General features: G+C 41.8%; 1 protein-coding gene and 1 long non-coding RNA gene across 4 annotated transcripts in view; one reads left to right on the top strand and one right to left on the bottom strand.

Moving 5' to 3' along the window:
• LOC135799147 (uncharacterized) overlaps positions 1–12933 on the top strand; it is a 28695-nt gene extending 15762 nt beyond the window's left edge. Inside the window, exon 5 of the long non-coding RNA XR_010549892.1 lies at positions 12876–12933. This is a non-coding gene — a long non-coding RNA (uncharacterized lncRNA). The remainder of the gene's footprint in view (positions 1–12875) is intronic.
• LOC135799146 (uncharacterized) overlaps positions 1–19304 on the bottom strand; it is a 122925-nt gene that overhangs the window by 86761 nt on the left and 16860 nt on the right. The gene's annotated exons all lie outside the window — the stretch shown is intronic.

Genomic DNA, 19304 nt, shown 5'->3' with positions numbered 1-19304 from the left:
AATTTCAAATATGAATTATGCATGCGCCGTCTCATGAGGCACGAATCGCGCACACAGTCTGTTACCGAAAAGTAATTTCTCGCTGTGTTTATTATCGTCCGCACGCACACACATCTCTTACGTCTTCAATTGCAGCGGCGTTTGTTCTAATGAGCTTTTGTGTTTGTCATATCTCATCTGTGATTTTCGTTGGAGGAGGTGGGGCGGTGTTTAATGACGAGGGGAACAAGCTCTAAGTGATTTCGCAAACAATCAGTGGCGGCTGACAAAGAATAACTCGATCTACCCGAGGGACTTTTATATTATTTTATGACGACGAAGATTCATATAGGAATGCACTCCTTTTTACAAGCGAGGGAAAATTTTATTTCATTTGATTAACTTATTTTTGTCGCTGGAAATTTTTTTTGTCGTCATAATGTGAATTTAAAGTGTGGGGGTATACCGGTATACCGGTATTTTTGCTATTTAAAAAAACCGGTATACCGAAATACCGGTATTTTTCTATTTTCTAAAACCGGTATTTTTCCTATTTTCAAAAACCGGTATACCGAAATACCGGTATTTTTCAACATTTCCTTACATCTGATTTATTTTTATATTTTTTTATTTAAAAAATACCGGTATTGACCTAAAATTTCCATTTTAACTTAATTTTTCTTCCATTCTGATATTATTTTTACCCCGTGCGCATTATGCATTTTCCCCGTTCGAATAAAGTTCCTCCAGCAGTCGTAATAGTTAACGGCGGACAATTATCGTCGATTATTACAGCCATAACTAGAGTGAGCCCCACGTGCAGATACTGAATGCGCCATCATTCACCTGATGCCTAGCCTCTCTCTAGGAGACGTAGCGGTGAATAATATGCAGTATGTGAGCGTGTGTGTGTGTCGTGCACGCACTCAATGAATGTCACGACTGGCATGTTGATTTTGAAAAGGTTTTGCTTTTACGCGGTCGCGTGAATCCTAACGCAAACAGGGTCGGCTATTGTTTTAGGGCGCGCTGCGTGTTCGCGTACCTACGCCGGCGGAATGGTTGATGCGCGCCCGGCGCCTCCACCCAAACTGTGCTCCTCTAGATGTGTGCGGCTGCTGCTTGAAGAGTCAAAAGTCTAGATGGCAGGGTCAGATATTATAAAATGGAACGAAAACAATCTGGAGGGCATTTATTTCCCGCACGCGCGCCAGTACATACGTTACGTTGGCGCGAGTATATTCAAAAACGAATATGTCACGTCGTCCACGCCGTGTGCTATACAGTGTCGTGCGGGGAATATTTTTTTACTTGGAAAAATATCCGCGTATAAAAATAATTTTTTCGGTGTTTATTTAAATTTTTTCGGTTTTTTGTGGGTGATTTTTATTTAAAATTGTTTTTTTGAGGTTTTATGGGGACACTCGGTGTAATATGAATGGCTATGCAAAATGCCTTGGCATACGTTTAAAATTCGGGACCGGGCCAGACATTGTCACATGGCAATCTCTGCGAACGTGCATATTTTATCGGCGCCGGCCGTGGCGGGCCGCAGTTTTTCGCTTTTTGGCCAAGAATTCCACTTTGGTTGCGCACACGTTCCTTTATCCTTTGTACTTGTATATTACATCATGCTCTACGTGCCCGCCTGATATCCGAAATGATGTAAATGCATTGTTTCGCGCCGTGCGAATGAAAATTTCAATATAAAAACGCATTTTTGCGACACTCGGACACGAAAAGTCCACTTTGCCGCTTGTGAATGAAAAGTAGTTGATTTTGGCGAAATTTTTCATTAAATTCCAACATAAAGTTAAAAGTTATGCTATGGAAATTCTTTTATTTAATTAATTCGCGCGGAAATTCTTCGGACGCTTGTCTTGGGCGTATCGCGTGTTAGTTCCAGCTGAGTTGCGAAGTAAAAAACAACAAACTACATCTTTTTGCGCTTCGATAAAGTTCACGCGTGTATAGCGCGAAGAAGAGAAGAAAAAAAACCACCACGCAGCATGAATATTCAACGCCATTTACACGCCGGTCGTCGACAACCGGCAATTATCGGAGCAATTTGCCGGAGCAATCCTCGATTGAAAAGTTTTCGAATACCTCTCGCGCTTCTTTCGCATCACGCCGAGTGCTAACCGCTCCGGCACGTCCTTTCAGGAGCAGTCCGCTTTTCTTTTTCGCCAATATCAATACGACCCCCGCGGCAATGGCGTCCACATCACGCCTTTCGCCATTCAACGCCGCCGGCCGCCTTGTATTTACAACTTTTATGCAATATTATATTCGCTGCAATTTATATGAAAGTAATTTCGCAAAGGCGTCAAGCGCGCCGGCTTCCATAGTTTTCATTAGTTACTCTTTTTATTTTATTTTTTTTTTGTCTTGACGTGGTGCCGCACTCGAAAGTAATTGAATTTGTAGTCAATACACGTATCGCGCGCGCCTGGCAATGCAACTTTTCAATTGTTCACGACGTCGGAAATGCTAAAATAATAGCGAAACGCCTCGGAGTTGTTAACGTGACAGCGGAAATAAGAAGCGTGCAAGAAAAATTATACCAAGTATAAGCATATTTTTCCTATAGTAGTGATAATTCGCAGGTTATACAACCAGTTTAATAAAATCTCTATATTTCGTCTTTTTTTTCTTCATTTTTATAAAATTTTATGTAAATTATTTGATTGACGAATCGCCTGATCAATTTTTCGCCACGCAGCGCCTTTGATGTATGCAAATGTAAAGCATTTCGCAGATGAATGACACGTTTTAAATAATAAACCCTTCGAGAGACTGTGGAGGGAAGGCGAGCGCATGTCATAAAAATATTATGTTTGTGTCGCGCATATTCTGATTCTATTATTTATGATGATTAACGATAGCTCGACACATCTAAAAGTTCTCATTTGTCAAATGTCAAACAAAGCAGAGCGTAACTAACCCGACCCAAGGCGGGCAAGATGGCGACGCGCCGAGATCGGCGGCTGATTGAAGATGAAAAGAGCAAGAGCGCGTGAGAGCACATTTGGGAGCCGCCGTGCCGCTTGACATTTCAGTTGTGATGTTTTTTAAAGATAACGCGCGTTTTGCTTCTGCTGGTGTTTTTTTTTGTGTGTCCGCGTAGAGTTTTCTATATTGATAGATAGTGAAGTAGGACTGTCATTCGGCGTTATATTCGTAACAAACATATCGCGACGCGGGCGACGTCTGGAAGTTGAGATATATCACAATCAAAAAATACTAAAATGTGATTTTTTGATATTTGTGTCGCGGAATATAAAGTAAAATTTACTAAATCGGACATATTGTGTTCTAACTGTAATTCTCTCGACCGTGAGCTTTGTTGTGAGTGCAGAAAAAGTTAAATCCAACTGTGCGGAGCGATATACATATACATTTATAAAGCCGGATTGTAAAGTGCTAAAAACGGTGCTTATTGCACTTCCGCAAATGGAAATTGGACTTTTCTGTGCGCAGATTTTCGAATTTTATGTATTCAACGAAAATGTTTGGTCGAAAAACTAGTTTAATAACGGATTTGTGGATTATTCTGAAATGAGGTTGAAATGTATAAACATATTTAATTTTTGTTATTCTCTTGCTGAGTGTTGTTTTAACTAATTATAATTTTGAGATTTTGCGGAAAAAATATATAAAAATATATTTTTTATGCAAAACTCAAAACCGTTGGTGTTTTATAGTATCAAGTGGCTAAACAAAAATGAAATTTATATAATGATTGATTTTTAGTCACTAATTGCAAGAATGACGCTTGCGTGACTAAAGACTAAACGTGATTAAAGTACTTTAGTCACGGTTTTAGCCTTGCGTGTCTAAAGTAGCACTTTTTGTATCTTAAAATCGTAGGAAAATAATATTTTTCGAATTTTCCGTTGTAAATTCCGCGGTGGAAAGGAAAAAATTAACCGTAGCATGCACAATGCATACCTCGGCCAGCAGCATTCAAATATCTTAAAATTGCTACTTATGCCATCGCCGTATATCGCATTCGTATTCGAGCGAATTCCGTATTCAGATGATGCCTAATTTTGTTTGCTTACTTGAGCAGCGCGCTGCTCTCGGAACGCTCGTGCACTAGGTAGGCCGGCTCGTTCTTCGCCGCGGCTTTTTTTTTCTTCTTCTCTTTATTCCTTCGGTCTGCATTTTTTGCCTGCCCGCGCGCACGATAAGAAGTAAAAAAGCAAAAGGCATAGACCAGCGGCGGAGAAATTCGGAATTTCGCAGTTAGGCAAAAGCGCATGCAAAGCGTGGTTGGGAAGCGTCGCCAAAAACGAATCTGCATTGCAAAATACAAAACATATTTGATATTCCCAGCGAAAGCTCGCAGGTGCGCACGCTTCCATATTCTGTGGACGTTCGTTGGGTGGCGGTGGTGGCTTTTTTTTCGCCCCATGGAGACTTGGTTTGCATCTTTTTTTCTGTATATGTAGGTATATATTTCGTTTGTTTGCGCATGTGATTAATGATTTTTTTTCTTCGCGAGTTGTTTGAATTAGTCAACATTGACAAGACGATTTCACTCGGGGCGGTTATGAACTGAAGCGCTAGAAAACACGCGTTATGCCAGTGGGAGAAAAACCCCCAAGAAAAAAGGAAAAAATAAGCGAATTTTATTCGAACAGTAAATGTGGACGATTCGTTTTGGTAGGTACTTGCAGCGTTTATTGGTTTACTGCGGTGCTGGACTTTAAGGACTTCATTTAGCCGAACAACGACTGTTTCGATGGCGATGGCGCTTGAAGGCGTCTTTCCTGCATGCATGGCAAGCAATAATTTCGCATTTATGCGTCGCTGGCTCGCCGTTTCCGGTCGTTATCCGAACTGCGGCTTTTACGTCGAAAAATATCGTCGGAAATTGCTTATCAAAATATTTGTTCAACTCATACACAACCAGCGCGCAAAAAAAAATTAAAATTAAATATTTTATTCAGAGAGACGCTCAATATGTCATCTTTTTTTCGCATGCGGAACTCTAATGCTTTTCTTTACGCAGGCGAGAGAATGTTTTATACATGTTGACATCTCGCCGCGCGCGAAATATTATAAATGGATTGTCTCGCGCGCGCTTGAGTAACGCCGAGACGAATCGACAGATATCAAAGAGAATGCTCGGTGCATTTCACGAGTAAACGACTTATCGACACGTTGTTTACAAGCAGCGCGAAAGTGTATGCCGCGTCACGAGTCCGCATCAATTCCATCATACGTATACGTGCCGCCGCCGCGAGACAACAAAACAATTTGACAAGCATAGAAATATATACGGTGCGTGTTTGTTTTCAGTTTGTTGCTGCTTGCACGATGCGAGACATGACCGATGTAAATACACACGCGCGCGCGCGTTAGATGGAGCTGGGTGGGCCACTGGGCGATTTTTTATTTTGCCACACGCGCTATGCGCCTGAAGAATGGATGGAATGTTGCGCGGCGGTGGTCGGAAGAGATTTCGTCGGGGTTTTGCGCAACACCGAGTGGGTGGCGGCGACGACGGAGGAAATTCTTGAGATAACATATCTCTGTCACTTAGGGCGCGCGCACGGCGGCCCCGGCAACTATAAATAATAAACATATTATATCTGTGCGTCCATACATCATGCGCGCTTCTTTTTCGGTCGGGATCACGACGCGCATTAGCTTCTTTCGGGCGGATATTGTTTTTCGTCTTTGTTTGCGTAGATATTTGCATTCAGAGCCATTTATTGGGAACTTTGGGTCATAATCTCTCGATTTATATGAAAAAAATATGAAAATATCTTTTTAATGGTATATTATGTATCAAGTGCGCTAAGTGGCACTTTAACCACGAACTTTAGTCACGGCTTTGGTTTTCCGTTATAAAATTGCCAATTTTCATGGTTATTTTGATTGTGTGGCCTTTAAAAGGTCAAAAAATGAAATTTAAATAATGATTGATAGAAATACGAACGTAATAAATGTCGGTTTAATATTTATCGAAGCAACAAATTGCAAGAACGACGCTTCAAACGGCTGCAGGCGGCTCAAAAGAAATTTTAATGACGTTCCCGGCTGAATTCTCAAAGAAGCTTACGCGAGTGTGAATTTTGCAATTTACCAATTCTCGGATAATGCTCACACCGGCTGCGACGCGTCCTCAAGATTTTGCATGCGTCCTTTAGCTTGTCTCCGGCGAGAAAAGGGCGCCCGGCATTATGTAGGTGAAGTTGTCTGAGAGATATTTCCACTATGCTGACTACCAATGCATCGGCATTTGAACTATTCAAGCTGGGGCGCGTCGTCTTCGCCGCACGGACGGTAGGGATAAAACTTGCGCATCGAATTTCATCCGACTAATACTCAGCTCGGGCTGTGGAGGCGCAGCTGATGAAAGGGCGCATACACATCACGACAAACATCACTCGAATAAACAACTTTCTCGCCGCGCAGCGCGCACACACTCTCTTCGAGTGTCGATAAACACAGAGAAGAGCGACTTCAAACTTTCGTCGTTAAAATAAAGTGTGGAGCAGTGGGAACTTTGGCGGCGGCGGAGGAGGCGCACACGATTGATTTCACAAAAGAATTATTTTTAATTACCTCGACGTGTCGGATTTGCAGCAGGTGATTTTGCGTCGCAAAAGAGAACATCGGGCATTTACGATAAATGGGAACATAATCAAGTTGTGTAAACTGTAATGAGATTTTTTCGCCTCGACTAGACCTGCATCGGTTTGCTCCGAAAACGGAATCGTTCTTTGGCGCGCCGGTGTCGCGCTCGCGCTTTTCTTTTTCCGCTCTCGCCCGCCGCCCGGCTTTCATTTCTCTCCATCGACGTCGCCTGACGCTTTTCCGTTTTCTCTTTATGTAGAGAGACGAAAGGCGGCGCGCCGCGTTTTATCATATAAGAAAAAATTAAATCCACGCCCGCTCTACAAATAGTCCAATTACCGACACTGCGTCGGGCGCCGGGGCCTCGCTTCGTATTCTTACCGGAAATTCTTTAATGGGAAAACTCTATTATAATTGACTGATTGCTGGGATTCGTATTTTGCAGCTGCTTCAATTTTATTCCGACTGGAAAATTGCGTTTGAATTTAATCGTTTTGTGTGCGCGCGCGCCCTGCATAAATGTGCATTATAATTTAACCACTGTGTTGTCCTGGTGCAGGATGGACTGATTAGTGAATGAGAAAAAAACCGGTATTTTTTAAATAAAAATTTTGGTATTTAAAAAAAAAAAACCGGTATACCGATATTGATATCGGTATTTTACTACCAAGTACTGATTGAGTAAATAATCTGAAACAGAGCGAATTAAATCATCATTAAATGCGATAATAAGCCATAAAAGAGATAAAGCCGCGCGCCGATTGTCGCAGACAAAGGAAAATAATAATAAAGTAAGCCCCAATGTGGGCGGAGGCGTCGAGAGGGCCGGCGGGCACGGACGCGTAGCGAAAAGAGCGAACGAGCGACGCAATTCCCGAGTAATTTACCCCCCGAGGTCGAGATTCTTCATCAAACCTACACATCTCTTGATTGAGAAAAGCTTCGTTGATTAAGTGTGTTTCATTTCGGAGTCGTCGCGTCGCGACTCGATTCTCTCCATCCGGGGCGGCCGCCACTGCCGCCACTCGACGGATAAACAAACGCAAAGCGTATTGGAACGCTCGCAAGTATCATAGTATCGCCGCCGGAATGAAATGAGTGAGCAAGGCACAGCCAGGCGTAGTCGTCGTCGTCGTTGGCGGCGGCAGCGGCAATCGCCACCAACACGCACGCACACGCCGGCACTATAATTTAAATGTAAATTTTCGGCGGTAAGACTCTGAGCGTCCTCGCTCGCTCGCTGTGTGTGCGGCGCTATTGATTGACGCCGGAGAGCATGAAGCGATCTCGAAGACACCTCGAATAACAAAAGGGGAAATAACGTCATGTTTTATAAATTGGCCGCCCCTTATAGCATCCTGCATGGGGGCGCGATGGAAAAATTTCGAAAATATATATATAGTGAGAGACATGTCATTGGGAACGTGTTGGAAGGTTCGAGCCTCGCGGCGGCGGCGTCGAACGACAAAGAAAATGAGGACTTCCGTTGTTTTACGCGAAAACTGTTTGCAGTGACGCACCAAAGAGGAATGTCAGAATCAAGCGACGAGCAATTCTCACATGATTTCGAAGCGCCAAAGGAATTTTTCCCAACGCGAGGAAAAAAGTTTACGCATGAAAATTCATCGTAAATAATTTGTATTTGTTTATCATCGCGTTGAAGAAGGGCAGGATGGTAGGGAAATTTTGATGCAGTAGAAATATTGGTCGGATTCGCGCCCGAGTGGATTTACATGGTGTGTTTGTTGACAAAACTTTCAAGCAGTTTAGATGGATAACAGACAGCAAGCAGCAGCACACCACTGGCGACGAGTGTGTGTACATAATGTATGTGCGTGCGAAATAGCGAAAGAGGGCATGCGGCATGCCAAAACGAAGAGTGATTGCTGAATGGTGGAGGGCGCGCTGCAAGTACTCGAGCGTGCTGGCGGCGGCGGCGGGCGGGAGTCTAAGTGTGTACGTGTTTATAACAGATATCCATCTACTTATCTTGTGCTTGCACATTTTCGCGCCGCATTTGTACGTATTACGTTTGATGTTGCGTTGAGCATTAAATATTCATGTACCAGATGACAACTATACCTACTTCTTAGTATCTAACTGAAAGCAAATAACAATTAAAGTTAATGGCTTATTCATCATCGGGGTGAGGTGGCAAAGGGTGTCAATTTTTATTCTTTAAAGTCACATGTGAATTATTTTGCTGCAGAAAGTAAATATCACTGAAATTATGCTTTTATTTGAGTAAAATTGTTTGTTTTCGGCTAATTTTTCTGTCTAATAGTTTGTAAGCTAATTATAAACTTAAAGACTCTTGATTTGGGGTTGATTCTTATGTAAAATCGAAGCATCTTTCATAATCAGCATTTAAGAACCTTAAAAAAATAATATTTTAAGCAAAAAAAAACAAAGAAATTAATTATTTACTAAAATATTACTAAAATTATGCATTTTTTTAATCCCACAACTCGAAAACAGTGAGTGTATAATTCATTATTTTCCACTTTAGGTATATAATATACAATTATGTGTATTACAAGATAGTTTTTCAAAAACAATTATTACAATTCACAATGAAAAGGTCGCACGCAATTGTCAATATCAATTAACCACACTCGCAATATATACCAAAAGCAATTGTGAAAGGCTCGCCACAAATTGAATTTGATAATGTACATTGTATTTGATCAATATTGCTTTCAGCCTAATAGAAGTTTGGGGGCTATTAATTGGCGCTAGTACTTTATATTATAATATTTATCGACGTAAATTGAATTGGATTCAAAAACGTTTTGCACAATCGCAGGTTTATTATAAATGACGAGTCAACAGAAACATTCTGAATGTCTACTTAGCGCAGACTACGCGCGCCGCTTCTTTGGCTTTTGTGCATTTATGCGAAAAGTTTTTTGAACTTGAATCGGCGGCGGCGCTCTTCTCATTGTGAAAGTCCCGAGAGTCACAGCGTGGGTCTACGCCCCAGTAATATAACTCGGCGCTGCTTCGCAGTTAGTGCTAACTTTACACAATATCTATCTATTTTCCTCTGCCTGTGTGTGTGTGTGTGTGTGTGTGTGGATGTATGAGGAGCAACCGGAAGTTCTTTTCTTTTCTCCTCATGCGCCACTCACACTGTTGCTTTTTTTCTGCGCTGTGTTGGGTTTATTTGCGCGCAGGTAATATTCGAAAAATTGAAGCTCAGCGCGTAGGTTTCGGGCGTAATAAATCACGAGTTATGTTAATGTCCAATCATGCGCACTAAATAACGAGTGCATGCCCGTGACGCGTCGCCCCCCGACCGAGTTAAATCATCGCGCTGCGCACAGTTTAGGGATTTATTTCTCGCGGCGGCGGCGGCGGCGGCAAGTGGGTCGGACCTTGCACAACAGAATTTCGGTCTCCCTCGACGGCCGCGACGCTTACTAAATCTTAGAGGCACGCCACAAAGCGACGCGCGTCCCCTTTCGACCGCAGCGGCCGGAAACTTTACCCCGAAATATGTATCTTTCCGAAGACAAGCGCAAAAGCCAGGCGTGTCAGAAGAAAAAAAGAACTCGGCCAGGCGAAACTGCTGCGGAAGGAAAAAAAGAAGACATCTGGAACGGTGTTCCACATTGTTTCATCCGACTTGCGACGACCGCAAACGGCGACGAATTATCTTTGATGATAATTAATTGGTAAAAAAATATGTTGACGTATAATTATAAAATTTAATTAAGTTCTTTATTCGGGCGCGCGGCGGGGATGCAAAGTTTTGATACCGAAATGAACACAAAGTGAGCGAGGCGAGGAACTGGGGCGTTTGCACTTTTTAATGTTTCACTGTTTTTTACTTACAATGGAAAAGTCAAGTGAAAAGAAGGCGAGAAGAAAAATGTTTGGCGTCGTCGGCGAATTCAATTTAATATCACTATTTTTAATTAAAATTTTCCGCGCGCCGCGATGAGAAAAAAAAAGCAGCGGCGGCTTTGAGGGGAAACAACGCTCAATTATGGCTAATCTTAGTGTTTATCCACACAATTAACTGAATATATTCCGTAAAAACGTTTATTTCGATACTGCTTGGGGTATTTTGCAACGATAATAAAATTCAAGCTGAGTCCAGCGTTAAAATGATGAGTTAATTTCATTAAGTGATGGCTCTCTTTCTCATTGTGTCGTAAACACGCGCCTTTTCGGACGCTCATACATTTTAATTGTGACTTGGGACATAATTTATTGCTAATTTAACTGAGTGATCATTATCTCCGCACATTGAGGTTATTATTTACGTTGATTTATTTAGTTTTTTGCGCGCGCTCGACTTTTTACTCGAGATTGATTTGTTAAACATGAAAATGGGCCATTAGTGAGGCTGGGGAGCAAGATGAAAGTTGGATGCTCCATCAATGTAATGGCTTGCGATTGGAAAGAATCGCCGAGCGTGGATTGCGATTGTTCCGAATTGTGGGAATAATTGGTAAAAGTCCCGGCGAGAGAAGGAATGGAAGGTAGTGGTGGTTAATGTTCTTGACGCTGATGTAACACTTCACATTTTAACTGCCGCTCATGCTTCCCAATCACATTTACGAGTAACTCTTGTTTGCGAGGATTTTTAACGTTTATGTATTTAGGCAGGTGGAAGCGGAGTAAATTATGTGCGGGTGATTAACACCATTGCATTATAAATGTGGCTCGTGTGTCGTACTCTTCATTTTCTGCCGTTGCCGGCGACGAACAACTCTCATTAGGCATTTGCAAATTACGATTGTTCGCTGTGTGTTTTCGCCGCATGCTTCCCATTTGTCTCGAGTCGACGAAATCAACATGCTCGGGGACATTCTCTGGGCGGCGGCGAGAACGCTTGCCTAGATCAATCAGTCATGATTTGTCAGACGTGTGAAGTTATTCGAATGCATGCATTAGCGCACACGATCGCTAAATACTCGCACAAGAAGAGGTTGTATTTTAAAATTTGATTATTTACATGGCATGCCTGGTAATTAGAATATCTAAGGTTGTATTTGTAATTATGCACGTTAATACCGTGTTGTACACACCTCTAGGTATAATTTGTAGCAGTGTAGTGTGCGCGATTTGTAAATTCAGCGCTGCTGCCAACGGCGGCGGCGGCGGCGCGTGTTTTGTAGTCTGGAAGGTGATTAGCCGACGCGAATTTCGAATGCAAATTTGCAAAATTCCTCATACATTGTGCTAATGTGTGTGTGTACGCGTTTCGATCCATTCCTCATTCGACGCCGCACAAAGCAGATTTGCTTTTATGCGATTTAGTAACGCGCGGGCGTTCTGCGCTGATATAATTGAGACTCGTCGCCAGTGTGCGCTGTGCTGGCTGGGCTGGATTGCATTACGTCAACTCTACGTCGCCGCGGAATATCTGCACGCGAGCGCCTTTCAAATGCGCTTGACTTTCGTTTCGTCACATATGCGCACATGCAGTCAGCCCCCAACTCACGACTTGACAAGCAGAGGTAATCTAATTCATTTTGCCCGGAATTAGGGAATAATTTCGTCATCAATCAGCGCTATTTTACTCTTAATGCGCAGGAATAAATACATTACATATCTAGAGTTAGGATAGTAGATTATGTATCAAGTGTGCTAAGTGGCAGTTTAACAACGTTTAGCGAAGTGATGCGCACGTAATTTTTCTAGTTTCACTTTATTTTCACGTTTAGTTTTGGGAATTTGAACAAATGCGCATGCGCAAACTCCACCCCGTGACTAAAATGCTTTAGTCATGGATTTGTCTATATATGATTAAACTAGCTTTAGCCCACGGCTTCGCTCGCGAATATCTAAAATAATGAAGTAACAGAAGAAGTAACAATGAAGTAGAATGGCGGAAAGTTTAAAATGGCTGAAAGTATAGTCTATGGAAGTATAGTGTACAGTCTCCATAGTGTAGTCAATTGGATTTGATGTTGACGTAGCTGTCGGTAATACAGTGTGATAATACAGTGTGATGGTACTATAGTACTTAGGTTTGAGCTTCATTGCTGGAATGCTAGATGGCGTTAAAGTAGTCAAATAGCCAGATGCAGAGGTATTATTGGCTAAACAATTTCTTTATTTTATTTAAAAAATAATTATTTTTATTAAATAAAAAGTAGCCTATAACCATTCGGGGACCACTAAGAATATGTGTACAAATTTTCATGATGATCGGTTAAGTAGTTTTTGCGTGAAAGTGTAACAAACATCAGGACTTTCGCATTTATAATATTAGTAGGGATTGCTCTTTTCGTGTTTCAAAAAACCGTATTTAATTTGAAACTAAAAAAAACTGTTTCTTTTCTTTACAGAAATCATGCCGTGATCGATTTTATTTCCTCCAAGCACGAGGAACACGAACTCTGGTGAGTGTAATTCCGCATGATTATTATGCACGCGCATGCTGCTTTTATTGCGTTTCGACCAAATCAAAATTGAATATTAAAAGGACAGCGCGAGTAGATATTATTAAACGAGTGTGGTATTTGAGTTACAAACCAAACGCAATCAGCGATTCATTTCAATAATTAAATATTCCAGAAATTTATTGTATTTTCAAGCGATTGTGTTACACTATACTCGGGCGCGCGGCGCCGTGCTGCGCGAAGGTAATTAATATTTGCGCGCTGCGTCCATGATTGCACCCCCGATACGCACCCGCTTTTCCCCATCTAGATATCGGGCGCAGATACAAATTTTGCGCGCCGATGCCAGCCGAAGAGAACGCCCGTTATATTTAGGCGTTGTATACCGATATATATTCACAATTACACGCGCCCAAAAGCTAATTAAAAATAATTTGCGATTTCATTACGCGCCCGCTATAAAAGAGACGCACTACGCACCGAAGCAAACAAAGTACAATTGTTGTTGTCCGGTGTGCGGCACCTTCGGTATTAAAAACACAATAATTTATTATTAAACGTTATCTGAAGTGGAAAATTGAATTTTCCAGCGTGCATTGAAATTCGCCCGGAACGCGCGGTATTTTTCTTCATTCTCGACGCAGGGGGGTGCTGCATGAATAATATCATCAAACCGCAACGAGAGCATTGCTAAATATTCCCCGCGTAGAAAGAAAAAAAAAACGAGAATGAGCAAGAAGTAGGAACAAAGGAAATGAGAGAAATGTGCTTCTTATGTTTTTCGCCTTCGACACACTCACAAAAAAAGAAAGGTTATTTATGCGCACAATTAAGAATTTCCCAGTTTTCCACACACATGTGTCTGTGTCTGTGGATATCTCGTGTTTGTCGCCAAGAAGTGGCGAAACCAATTTGAATTTTCGCGCAGTTTTTGTTTAATTATTTATTAATTCAATTGCCGTACGTGCGACGTGTTTTTGTCGCCTGCGCCCGCCGACGATTCGGGATTCAAGTGTTATTAGACAAAAAGACAAAGAAGAAGAAATGTCTGGTGGAGGCGCCCGCGCCCATATGCACTATATTCGAGGGCAATTTCAACCCGCAAGCAAAAAAAAGCCAAAGGCTTTGCAGTATAAAAGTAGATGAAGGAAAAGAAGGAGAAGAAGAAAGGTTTAGAGATTTAGATACAAGTATATGAGATATTTTTTTCGTCCCGAAGTGGATTCATGATAATTTTTTGAATTATCTGTTTTTTTTTCTCGCACTTAATCGGCATTAGGTACTATAATTTATTTTTTCGGTTTTTTTGCTTTGGGAAACTAGTTTTGCGCTGCAGAAAATTAGGAAATTGTTGCAGAAAAATACGATAGTGCAGGGGAAAATCGTTTCGTTGCTGGGTGGAACTTATAAGCTGATTTAGGTGACTCTGAGAGCATTGTTCTGTAATCCTGAAAAGCCTGTTTCCGATTTAAGTGTGCCGCGTATTTATTTATCTCGACGATAAAGTAAAAGCGGCGCAGAAAAAAAAAACGCGGCGAAAATTCCCCAACAAACTGTATTATTAGTTATTTAGTTCATTAGAAGTGCATGTTTATTACTCATCTGTCACACTTTCGGGTCCAACTGGGGCCTGCCTGCGTGTCTAATTTGTAATGTTGCGAAACAAAGTGTCCGAAACAGCAAAACGTCAAGGTGAATTTAACCACCGCCTTGAATTATATCTTTCGGCACACACACACACACACACACATGTGATGCCGCGTAACGAGCGCCCGAGAGCACACGCGCGTAATTTCGTGTGGCAAATGTGAAGGAAACGCTTATGATTCCATTTGGGTACGGCTACCGCCGCCGCCACAGCCGCAGCCTGCGCTGGATGGCCTGCGAAGTGAGGGCCCGGTGTGCAGTGTGTAATGGGCGCGGCACACATTACGGGGGCATATAATCTCGAAACTTGTACCGGAACCGGACAAAAGCAGTCCAAGTGCTGTTCAAACAAATTTACTAAATAAACATCCCGCCCCCGGAGCGCGCACGCCGCGCAGAATTCCATCTATGTCGTCGTCCCTTCCTCTTGTGTGTCGCATCATGTACACAACCAACACGAACGGACTTTTTTTTTGATAAACATGCAACAATTGTTTAGTCCCCGAAATATTTTTTCAAAGTAGGTATAAATTATAGCAGCGCGTAGTAAATAAACATTTAATCGAAGCAGTGAACAAAGAAAATACACACGCGGGATGAAAGGAACGTCCGTCGAAGATAAAAGAAAAACTAGGAGCGGAAAAAGCAATTCTTTTGCGCTGCAAAGAATGACGTCGCCGAGCGCGCGCGCGCGCGCCATCCGAGCGTTATCGACTCCATTCTATCTATATCAAACAATAATTGTTTTTATAATTGGCTTGTTCGACTGATCATTGCGAATCTTCGATCTTTTGTAAATTTACTCGCCCAGAGACGAACGCCGGCGCAAAGAAAACACACGCTTCGTGTGTCGTGAGCAAAGAAAGCCGGGGAAAAGAAAAGAAACGAAAACAAGGCCAACAAACGCTGGCGCGCTGTATTTCAGCATCGCCAATGCGGGAAGAATTATATCGGGACATTCGAAACGCACACGCCAGACAAGCCCGGTATTTATATATTATAAAGGGCAGGAAATTTATTTTTTTTCGTGTGATTGAGACATTCGAACACCCGGGTGAAATTTATTGAAGACTCCTCTCGGTTTGATAATCCATCAAAACATCAAAAAGCTGTTTTTCTTGTTATTAGCTATGCGAGACGAAATAAAATTGGAATATTTTGTTACCAAACATAATTTGTATTCATATTTCGATTTTATTTTCGCATAAATAATTTATTATATTGTGCGATGTAAGCACCCCGCGTATTTATGATGAATTTATTCATCATGAATTCCGTTTGTTTACTTTAATTATCAAAATCTGTTCAAGTTTTAATCACTTTAATTGTGAATAAATAAATTGTGTGGGTAATACACAATTTATAAAATGTTTCTATATGCGCGTATTGTACTAGAGAGGCGTTAATATTTTATTAGCCGCAGCGCGTTAACGAAATTATAATATTAATCCTAATAAAGGACATAAATTTGTGTAAAGTTGGCATGTTGCGTGTCGGGGGCGGCTAGCCGCAGTTGCGTGTGAAGTGTGAACAAAGTTAACGAATTATATAACATGTCAGCGGTCGCGGGCACGAAACCGGACGCAACTTCGACGTTAAACGATTAGCGAAGGTGAAATATTAACAAATAAATAAATTTTCATCTTTGCGGAAGAATTTTGTAATATTCACCGATATAATAAATTAGAAAATTAATCAGGTCACGAATGCAAATTTCCAAGAATGGAACAATTCTTCGATAGGAACGCGGTCAAGATTTCGGCGGCGGGAGCTGCTGCTCTGGAGCCAATTTCATGGAAGACGGAAGCCGGCAGGACCGCCGCCGTATTAGGGAATTCAAATCACGCGCCAATAAATCAACAAACAAAACAGTGTCGGACGTTCCGGGGGTTGTGTACGTCGCCAGTGCGACCCGCCTGGGTAGTGGTTGTTCACCACCAAAGGAGGAGGACTTATTTTATGGCTTTGGCAAACAAACGCGCCGAGGTTTAATAATATGACGTCACACCCCGACATACACATAGAAAACGGAGGCGGCGACACGGCCCCGGGTATGGGTCAGACCGTTTTTCGTCTGAGAGGGGCTCACACCCTTTGCGCGCGCTGATCGCTTTCGATCCGGAAGTACTTATTGGTGTCACATATCCGTTGCGCATGGACGAGTACTTGCGAGATGCGTCTGATGGAAAAGTCTTCGCGTAGATTTAAACGCTGAAACTATTTTTATAATGGAATTGGATTCAATTAATGGAAGAGATTTTTCGCGGAGCTGATGGAAATATATGTGCATATACGCGCGCGGGGAATTTATGACCGCGATTGTTATATTCGCCAGCCAGCGCGGCGACAAAGCGCAGTAGAGCTGGCGCGGCAGTTGCTGAATTAATTTTACGTTCGGGTTTTATGTCTTTTTTGCGCTGGCACGGATTATTGATAGATTATGTTAATTTTATTCGGGGGCCTATATTCCGAATGATTGGATGCAGGCGATATTAGCGCAATCTGCAATTTTTGGAAATCCAACTTGCAAATTAATTTACGCACCGATCTGGTTATATTTTCACGACAAAAAGTAGTCTATGGTATTTTCCTAGGTCCAAACTATCTCTATACTAAAATTTATCAAAATTAGTTGAATGGTTTTTGTATAGCAGTGACACAAACATACAAAAACCCTTAAATTCGCATTTATAATACGTATTACTTCTAAAATCGTGTCGAAAAAAATTCAATTAGCTCAGAATCTAGTCTCTAGTCTTAAAATTTTCTAACAAATAGTATTTTAGTTTTGTCAAGTAGCAAATCTAGGCTAATCAACATTTTTCCCTGTTTGTTTCTTTTTCATGCTGAGATAAGCGTCGCGTTTTTCGCATCTCGAGCACACACTTAAACTCGGCAAGTATTTAAAATTCCGACGTTTCAACATTAAACAAATAATTAAGACAAACGGGTGGCCATGCTTTAAGTCGTCGACGCCAGAAGAAAACAATGCGCTGACGGCACGCCGAAAAGTCTTCTCGGCTGCTTCTTCTTCTCTTCGCCTCCTCGGTTTGACACTGCGCCGCCATTCACAACTTATATTTAAATTTACTGGGCGCGCGCGCGCGCCCTGTATTGGGCTAGGTATTATAAAACCGTCTTTTGTATGGCGTCCAAAGCTCTCCTCTCGTCGTCGCAGTTGTCCTTCGACGCAAGGACTAAGTGTCTCTTTTGTTCTGGCATTATCCGCCTCTTCTCGGGCGGCGCGCATCGCATCTCTCGCAACACTATCGTCGAACCAGTAATACCTCCCTTAGCGCAGACAGCCGAAATCCACGCCGCCGCCCGCCCTATACTACACTATTACGTGCTGTGCGCGCTCCCGCCCGCGTTTTGTTATAATAAAATTCGAGTCCGCATAAAGCGTCAACTTAATTACTTTTCTTTCTTTGCACCGACTTTTATTCGCGCGCGCGCAAGGGAAGGAGAAAGAGAAAGAGGTATGCGCGCAGTGCACAAAGACGCCTCTCGAGTAATTAACATAATAATTAACAAATTAAAATTCAAATTAAAGTTTTTACAGCTTAATTCCTAGTTGTATATACACGGGAATGTTTTCAGTATTCGTTTGCACGTCCTCACATCACGACCATTGTATATTCAAGGGACGTCATTTTTTTCAGCGCTGAACTTCAAGCAAAGATCAAACACATTCTAATTCTGGTTTAAATAAAATCACGTTCTTGGGGCGGCGCGGACGATGGAAAAATTTGCTCTTAAAAGAGTTATTTTTATTACCCGCATTCGGTGCAAACTTGGGCGCTTTTCTGTCGCAAGTAAAGTATAAGTTCAAACTGAATTTCAAACATTTTCTGATTGCGAATCAGCATCAGAATGAGAATCGCGATTATGGCGGTATAGAATGAGACGGTTTCAAAGAAGAAGTATTTAAATGCTGATTCACTCATTTTTTCGGGGGTATTTGTCAAATCAAGTTTTTTCTTCTGCTGAATTGTCAATAATTTAATCTTTTTGATAAAATAGTATGTTAAGTATCAAGTGCGCTAAGTGGCACTTTAACCACGATATTTTTTTTCTATTTTCACTTTATTTTCACGTTTAGTTTTTGTATTTGAACTTTTTATTTTAAAACTTCAAACTTTGTTCGCGCACTACCGGAAAATGAAAGGTTATAATGCATTGGAGTTTGCGCATGCGCAAGCTCCTCCCCGTGACTAAAGTACTTTATTTACGACTTTGTCTGTCCGTGATCAAATTTCCTCTTTAAACGTGAAAGTAGCAAAAAGTATTTATCGTACCTGAAATATGAGCGCATAAAATTAGCACTAAATATATTGTGCAAGTCCGTAAATCTATTATGTATATCAGCGTACTCGTATATAACTTTTCACCGCGCATAAATGTAGATATTCCACTCTGGATGCTAACTTTCGCCGCTGTGGAAAATGGAAACTAAAAACAATGCGCGGCCGCAAGCATGTGGTGTGAACCGGAAGCACCGCGCGCAATGTCCATTGTCCTGGCGTTCCACGCGGTTATTTTATGCACGAGGACATAATTAGTTGGGCAAGTTGGCTTTCAAAAAATATCTGTTTGGTTAAATAAAGTTTTTCGACATTTCGGTGAGTTGCGCTGCTGCCCGCCGGCGCACAAAATCATTTATTATAATAAACGCGCAGGACGAAAATAGTCATTTCGTGCAGTGGAGTAAGTTAACGATTAAGTCGG

This window comes from Atheta coriaria, unplaced genomic scaffold (genome assembly GCF_025399875.1).
Source record: "Atheta coriaria isolate IRGN ID8LTWV9N9 unplaced genomic scaffold, Caltech_Dcor_3.1 hic_scaffold_9_pilon, whole genome shotgun sequence".
Taxonomy (NCBI): domain Eukaryota; kingdom Metazoa; phylum Arthropoda; class Insecta; order Coleoptera; family Staphylinidae; genus Dalotia; species Dalotia coriaria.
Note: the sequence above shows the minus strand (reverse complement) of the source record. Positions and strands in the feature narration are given on the sequence as shown.